Here is a 6812-nt window from a genome sequence, read left to right on the forward strand (position 1 = left end):
CCCAGGCAGCCCCCCACCCACACCTGTTCCCGCTCAACTCCTCACAGAGACCCTCTCTTTGGTCTCCCCACGTCCTCCTGTCTGGGGGCGTGGCTCTCCAAGGCCAGGGTCGGGCTTGGGCAGAGGACTGCCCGGGGGCGACAGAGGTATCTGGCCCCCAGGCCCGAGCTCTTTCTTGGCCCCCACATGCAGCCTCTCCCAGAGGGGCCGGGCCAGGGTGGCTCCGCCCGCACCCCCAGGCTTCCCAACCTGGTTCCCAGGCCCGGGCTGGCAGCGCAGCTGGCGGCCTTCCAGAACTCGCCCAGACACGGGTGTGCCTGGGCCTTGCACAACCAGCTAACCCCACACAGGCATGGCGGGGCCCAGGGAGCCTTAGCCCCACACCCTGATGGAGGCCCAACGAGTGGGGGCTGAGGGGGCGCTGGAGCTGGAGAGCCAGCAGCCCCCGTGGTTGCTGGTGGCCTGGGACCCTCAGAAGGCCCGAGGGGAGGGAGGCAGGCAGGACAGTGGGACCAAGGCCTGCTGGAGGGCACCGTCCACGTCCCACGGCTGGGCACTCCTCTCTGGCGCCTGGTCCTCGGCAGCTCAGTGGAAGCACCCACCGCCTTTGGCTCTGCTTCCGAGGGATGAGGGACGTGGGCTGGGGGCACAGAGCCTATTGCTCAGCCTCGCCACGCTCGGCGCTTCTCCCAGGCCCCGTGGGACCCCCGGTTGTGAAAGCTGCAGGTGCCCCATGTCACCCCACATGGCACCTCCCTCCCAGAGCAGGTGTCAACCTGCCAGTGACACTGCATCCTGGGTGTCCCATGGCCAGAACACTTGCTGAGCTGGCTTTTCCCCAAGTGGGTCAGTGACGCTGGGGGAGAGGCTTCTGCCAGCCAGGCAGGTGCGGCCTTGGGTCTCAGGCGAACAGCCCTACAACCAGCAGCTCCCGGGCTGGGCAGGTGTCTCGGCAAAAGCTCTGGAAAGAGTGGGGCACGTCTGGAAAGTTCCCCAGGGCCATTCTGAGTTCCTGTAAGTCAGCTCCTCAGAGAATCGCCCAGCAGCAGCAGGGGAGGGAAGGGCTGCCCTCTGCACCCAGCGCAGGCGGTGGAGGGGCCGCCGGGACGACAGGGCTGAGACTCCCCTGTGCTGTGCTGGCTTCTTCCAGCCTCTCACCCCCGGGGAAGCATGGGCTCACCTACCCTCCCGCAGAACAGCTGATGAAACTAAGGCCCAGGCCTGTGCTCAGGATCCCAGGCTGGCACAGGGCAGTGCTAGGCCGTGGCCCACCTGGCACCTGCACCAGCCCCTCACCTTTTGAAGGTAGCACCACCTGGGGACACGGCGTGGGGCTGGCGTGAGATGCGGGCGCCGGCTTGCGTGGAGGGGGCCGCGTCTAAGGTGGGAGGCACCCTGAGCCCGTGAGGTCTCAGAGGGACCAGGCCCCCTGGACAGAGCTGTGCTGCTCATACCCAGTCATTTCACTTTGGATGATGAGGCTTTGGCTCCCAACAGCCGGTCTTGAATCGTGGGACCCCAGGGTCATCAGCTCACTTAGGCCATTGTCCACGTTTCCAACACACAGTCAGACTCCTCAGCCAGGAACCCCCCACCCCCGGCCACAGCTCCCCTCCTGGTCACACCTGTACCTCCCACTGCCAGAAGGAGCCATCGGTGTTGGTACCTGTCACCTCTTCCTCTCCGTTCTTACTGTCCCCTGTCGCTGGAGATACCGACAGTGTGTCGGGAGGGAGCTGCCAGGACTGGGCCGCCACAGGGCTTAGACGGGACATGAGAGGCGGGGGAGGGGGGCGCAAGGAGGAACTCCCAGGCTCTTTCTGGTCACAAGCCTCTGTCCACCCCCCACTCCCCAGGGTCCGGCCCCACACTGACACCCAGGCCTGTGGACTCGGGGAGAAGTCACTGCTTCTCTCTGAGCCACCTTGTCCACAACTGCAAACAGAAACAATGTACCCTTTGCTGCTCACTTTTCAAGGTGATGGTGACAGGGACCAACACAGCCTATGTGAACACAAGCCGCCTGGAGGGCCCATCATAGGCGGGTGGCTGTGTCCCGGCCTGGAACCACCCTGGGTCTCCTGAGCCCAGGGGGACACCCATCTCCGGCGGCAGTGTGGGCTCCTGTTGCCACCCTGGGTTTATACCAGTGATGGCCGCCTGCCGCACCCGCCACCCCGGTGCGGGCTGAGGACTTCAGGGGTCACCTCCCTCCAAATTTCCTCTTTGCTAAAACTCGGACCCCGACGGGCTCCCAGCGGGCAGCTCCACCGCAACAGAGTCCTTGGAGGTCGGCGGCTCAGGCCCCACCATCTCCAGCTGAGGAAAGGGGGCTGCGCGTGTGCGGGTGGGTGCAGGCGTGCCAGGCCGGGGCTGTCGCGGGGTGTGCAGGAGAGCGGGGCCGGCAGCGCGGCGCCCCCTTACGCGGGGCGGATGGTGAGGGGGCAGCATGGGGCCCCCCCCCGACGTGGCTTTCCAGGCGGTTCGGGGGCCTCCTTGCTGTCTGGGACGAGCCAGACGGGGTTTGGGAACCAGAAACCGGCCGGCGCTTCTCGCCCTCCCTCTAGTTTCACTTTCCCTTTGTCCCTCTCCTCCCCGCCCCCGAGGTTCCCTTTGAAGTGAGGGCGACGGGGAAGGGCGCCTGCCGCCGGGCCCTCCCTCGAGCCCACGGACCCAACCTGGGCGCTGGCTGTCTGCCGCCCCGGTCCTCGTCGGGGCCCCAACGCGGCCGCGGCCGCCCCCTCCCCGCCGTGAGCCTGGGCGCGTCTGGAGCGCGGACCCCGGGGACGCCGCGGGCGCCGGGCGGGGCCGGGAGGCGGGTGAGTCAGGGCCGCCCCCGCGTGGGCGCGCCCGGCAGGTACCGGGGCCGCGGACGACCGGCCGCGCGACCGGCCGGCCCGGGAGCCGCCCTGCCCGGAAAAACCGGTCGGGCCGGCGCGGGGCGCATTCCGGCGGCGGGGGAGGGCGGCCGCAGCGCCTTTAAAGCGCCGGGCGCGGGCCGCCGCCGCCGCCGGGACGCGCTCGCAGGGCCACGCGGGGCGGCGGGCGCAGGGGACGCGCCGCCGGGACGGCGGGGCTCGCGGGGCTCGGCGGGCGCCCGGCGTCGGAGCGCCGGGCCGGAGGGCGCGCGGGCCGCGGGGCTCTTCTCCCCGCAGCGCGGCAGACGCGGATCGCGCGCCGGGTCCAGTGGTTCTTAACAGTTCAACAGTTCTGTAGCGCAATTGTGAAATGTTTAGGACCACTAGACCCGGCGGGCCTGGCGGCGGCGGCGACAGCGACGACAGCGACGGCGCGGCCCCCGGGCGGCCCGCGAGCAGAGGCAGAGGCAGGGGCTCCGCCGGGGCCGCCCAGCAGGAGCCCACCGACCCGGCGCCGCGCCCTCCAGGCCGGCCAGGGCCCTGCGCGCCGGGCGGGCAGACGCGGGCCAGGCCCGGGCCGGGTGCTGCCGGAGGGGGCCGGGCGGGGCGGCGCCGCCGAGCGCTGGGAACCCCTGGGAACGGCTGGGGTTCGGGCGCGCCGGGCCCACGCTCCTGGCGCCTTGCCTGCCTGGAGACGCCACCGCCGCCCTCCCGTGCCCCGAGGGCCACCCCCCTCCTCGCGAAACTCTGCCGGATTCCCAGTCGGAACCTGGCGGTGGGTCCCTCGGGGTAAGGAGCGCTCCTTGCCCCCTGGCTTCCTGGGAGCCGGCGATGCGGCCGCCGCGTCGTCGGCGGGGCGGCCGCGGGCGTTAGTCTTGGGCTTGGCGGCAGAGAGCTGGGGGTTGTCCGGTAGGAGCCTTCGTTTCTCAGGGGCCCGTGGTGGGCGAGCGCAGGGGTCCATGGGGGGCGGGGGGGAATGAAGGACCCCGAGGGACAAAAACTGAGGCTGGGAAGGAAGCTGGGAGAGCCGTCCCGGGAGGGAGACGGGCGCCCCGCACCCCCGGACTGCCCTGGGAGGTGGGTCCTGGGAGTCTGTGTGTCACCCTGAGAGGGGGCCCCCCCGAGGGTCTCGGGCAAAGTGTCATTCCTTTCCCACCTTCTGCCACTCCTGGCCAGGTGGCTTCTGCCTGCGGGTGAGACTGACCTGCCCCCTGCCCTGCCTGGGAGCCTGCCTGGGGCTGGCCTGGCCACACCCTCTGGGGAGGAAAGGTCCCTGTCTCCTCGGCCCAGTGTCTCAGGAGCTGCCAGGCAGCCTGGCTGGGGGGTCAGACAGGCCTGGGTATGATGCCCACTAGCTGGGTGGCCTTGGGCCAGTCACCAGCTTATAAGTGTGTGTGTGTGGGGGGGGAGAGCATCCCCCACCCCAGTGAGAACTGGAGGGGCAAAGAGAGGGGAGTGTTGGCTGAGAAGGATGTGGCCCCTGGCTGCCTGGGGGGAGGGGTTTGGAGGAGGGTCCGCCTTCCGGAGAGCCCCTTCCCTCTTGCCCAGCTATCTCCTCTGCGGCCACCTCTCACTGGTGCCAGGCCAGCTCTGCGGGGCAATGATGGTGCCACCTGACCTCCCACTGCCACCTGGTGGCGGTTCCATTCTACCGAGTGTTCTTTCTGGGCCACCTGCTGGGGTGCAGGTGAGGGGTCATGGGTGTCCCTGTTCTGGGGCTGGGGGTTGTTTTGTACGACGTGAACATGTACGTTGCAGATTGAGGAAAATAAACCTTTATTCTAAAGCATCACCGTGTTCTCAGGCTGCTGGCTGTCCTTCCTCGCCCAGGTCTCCAGCCCCAGAGGGGAAGAAAGGCGAGGATGGCTGGGGGGGGGGGGAAGGGCGGTCCTCACCTGGGTGGGGCCTGGCTTCCAGCCTCAGCCTTGCCTCTGGCAGCGTGGTTTCTCAGCAAATCTCCAGCCCCTGCCACCAGCCTTCTCAGCTGGGGGAGGATCTCCTCCCTGAACCAGGCCCCTGGGTCATGCTCTCTACCCTGCTTCTGCTTTGAGCCGCTGCTGCCTCTGGGAGCCAGGTTGGGAGAGAACGTGGCCCCAGGACCCCATTTCAGGCGGCTCCGGCCTGCTTCAGCCTCGCCCCACGCGGCCCCCTGGCCGGCTGTCCCGAGCCCAGCCTGGGCGCGGGGAGGCGCGCGAGGTCGAAGGGCTCGGGCAAAGGGATGGCGGGTCCTACGGCCGCGCCCCGGTCCTGGCCCAGACTGAGCGTCCGTCGTGGTTACAAGTCCCAGCCCTGCTGCACATGAGCGGGTGACCTTGGCTCGTTCCTTCTCCTCTCAGCCCATTTCCTCCCGCAGAGGGTGAGGGGTGCCCACCTTTCAGGTCCCGCTGGCGGGGCCAATGCCGTGATGCAGCCAAAGTCCCAGGGCACTGATGGGGGGCAAAGCGGGAGCTCATCCCAGGGTCGGGAATAGCTCGTGGGGGGAGGGCCGGTGCTGGGAAGGCCGCAGGCGGCCATGGGGTGAGGGCTCACAACAGGTCCCCTTGGTCCCGTGACAAGCCCTGTCTTTGTTGACATGCGCCGTCCCCGCTCCACCTGTCCCGCTCACGCACAGAGGATGCTGAGAGATGCCCAGGGTCCTTGAACGGTGGGAGCCTGGAAGCCCCTCGTGTCAGCCGGACGTGTGGCCTCCTGGGCTGCCGGCCTGGGGCGCTGGCCAGTGTGAGGTGAGCAGAAGAGGTGGCTCCAACCTCAGGCCTGCCCCTACTTCCTCTTTGCCCTTTCTGGATGGAAACCGGCCACCGAGGTGCGGAGCTCTGCAGTCGGAGGCCCCGCCCCGGCCCCGGGCCACGGCAGAGCATCCCTGGGCGAGGTTGGCCTGGGACTTTCCGGTTTTACCACTGGAGGTCTGGGAAGCGTCTTGGCCCTGGGCAAACTGGGACCCAGGACCAGCCAGGAGGACAGGCCACCCTGGCTCCTTGAACCGCTGCGTGTCTTTTCCACAAGAGAAATGAAGCTTCGGTCTTTTTAAAGCCATGGTTGTTTGGGTCTCTGTTACGGTGGCTAAACCAGTATTCGGAGTGAGTGGTTCTCTGGCTTTGCCGTGAGGCCGAATCACCAGGCGGGACAGTGAAGCCAGCGACCTCGCTGCAGCTTGAGGCCACTCTGGATCCTAACTCGCTGAGTGAGGCCAGCGGTTGAACCTGAATCCTCAAGAACGCTAGTCGGGTTCTGAAGCCGCTGAGCCACAGTGGGAACTGGATAAGATTGTCTTCTCTGTCTCGGAGTCGGCTTCTGTTTTGTAAATACGTTCATGTGTGTTTTTGATGCCACGTAGAAGTGACGGGTAATTTTGCCTGTTTTTCTCTCTGTCTGACCTCACTTAGCATATGACCGTCTCTAGGTCCGTCCGTGTTGCTACAGGTGGCACCATTTCATTCTCTTCCTATGGCTGAGCAATAGTCCTTCGTGTATGAGTGTACCACACCTTTTTTTTTTTTTTAAATCTTTTTGGGGTCACACCTGCAGCATACGGAGGTTCCCAGGCTAGGGGTCAAACTGGAGCCGTAGCCACCGGCCTACACCACAGCCACAGCCACGCCAGATCCGAGCCGCATCGGCAACCTACACCACAGCTCACGGCAATGCCGGATCCCTAACCCGCCGAGCAAGGCCAGGGACCAAATCCGCATCCTCATGGATGCTAGTGGGGTTTGGTAACCGCTGGGCCGCAATGGGAACTCCCAGTACCTCATCGTCTTTATCCGCTCACCTCTCAATGGACACTTAGGTGGCTTCCATGTCTTGGCTATTGTAAACGATGCTGCTATGAAATTTGGGGCGCATGTATTTTCTTGAATTAGAGTTTTCTCCAGATATATGCCTGGGCGTGGGATTGCCGGATTGTATGACAACTCTATTTTTAGGAGGTCTTTAATTTTAATTTTTGCTTATTAT

The sequence above is a fragment of the Phacochoerus africanus genome, chromosome 9 (assembly GCF_016906955.1).
Source record: "Phacochoerus africanus isolate WHEZ1 chromosome 9, ROS_Pafr_v1, whole genome shotgun sequence".
Taxonomy (NCBI): Eukaryota; Metazoa; Chordata; class Mammalia; order Artiodactyla; family Suidae; genus Phacochoerus; species Phacochoerus africanus.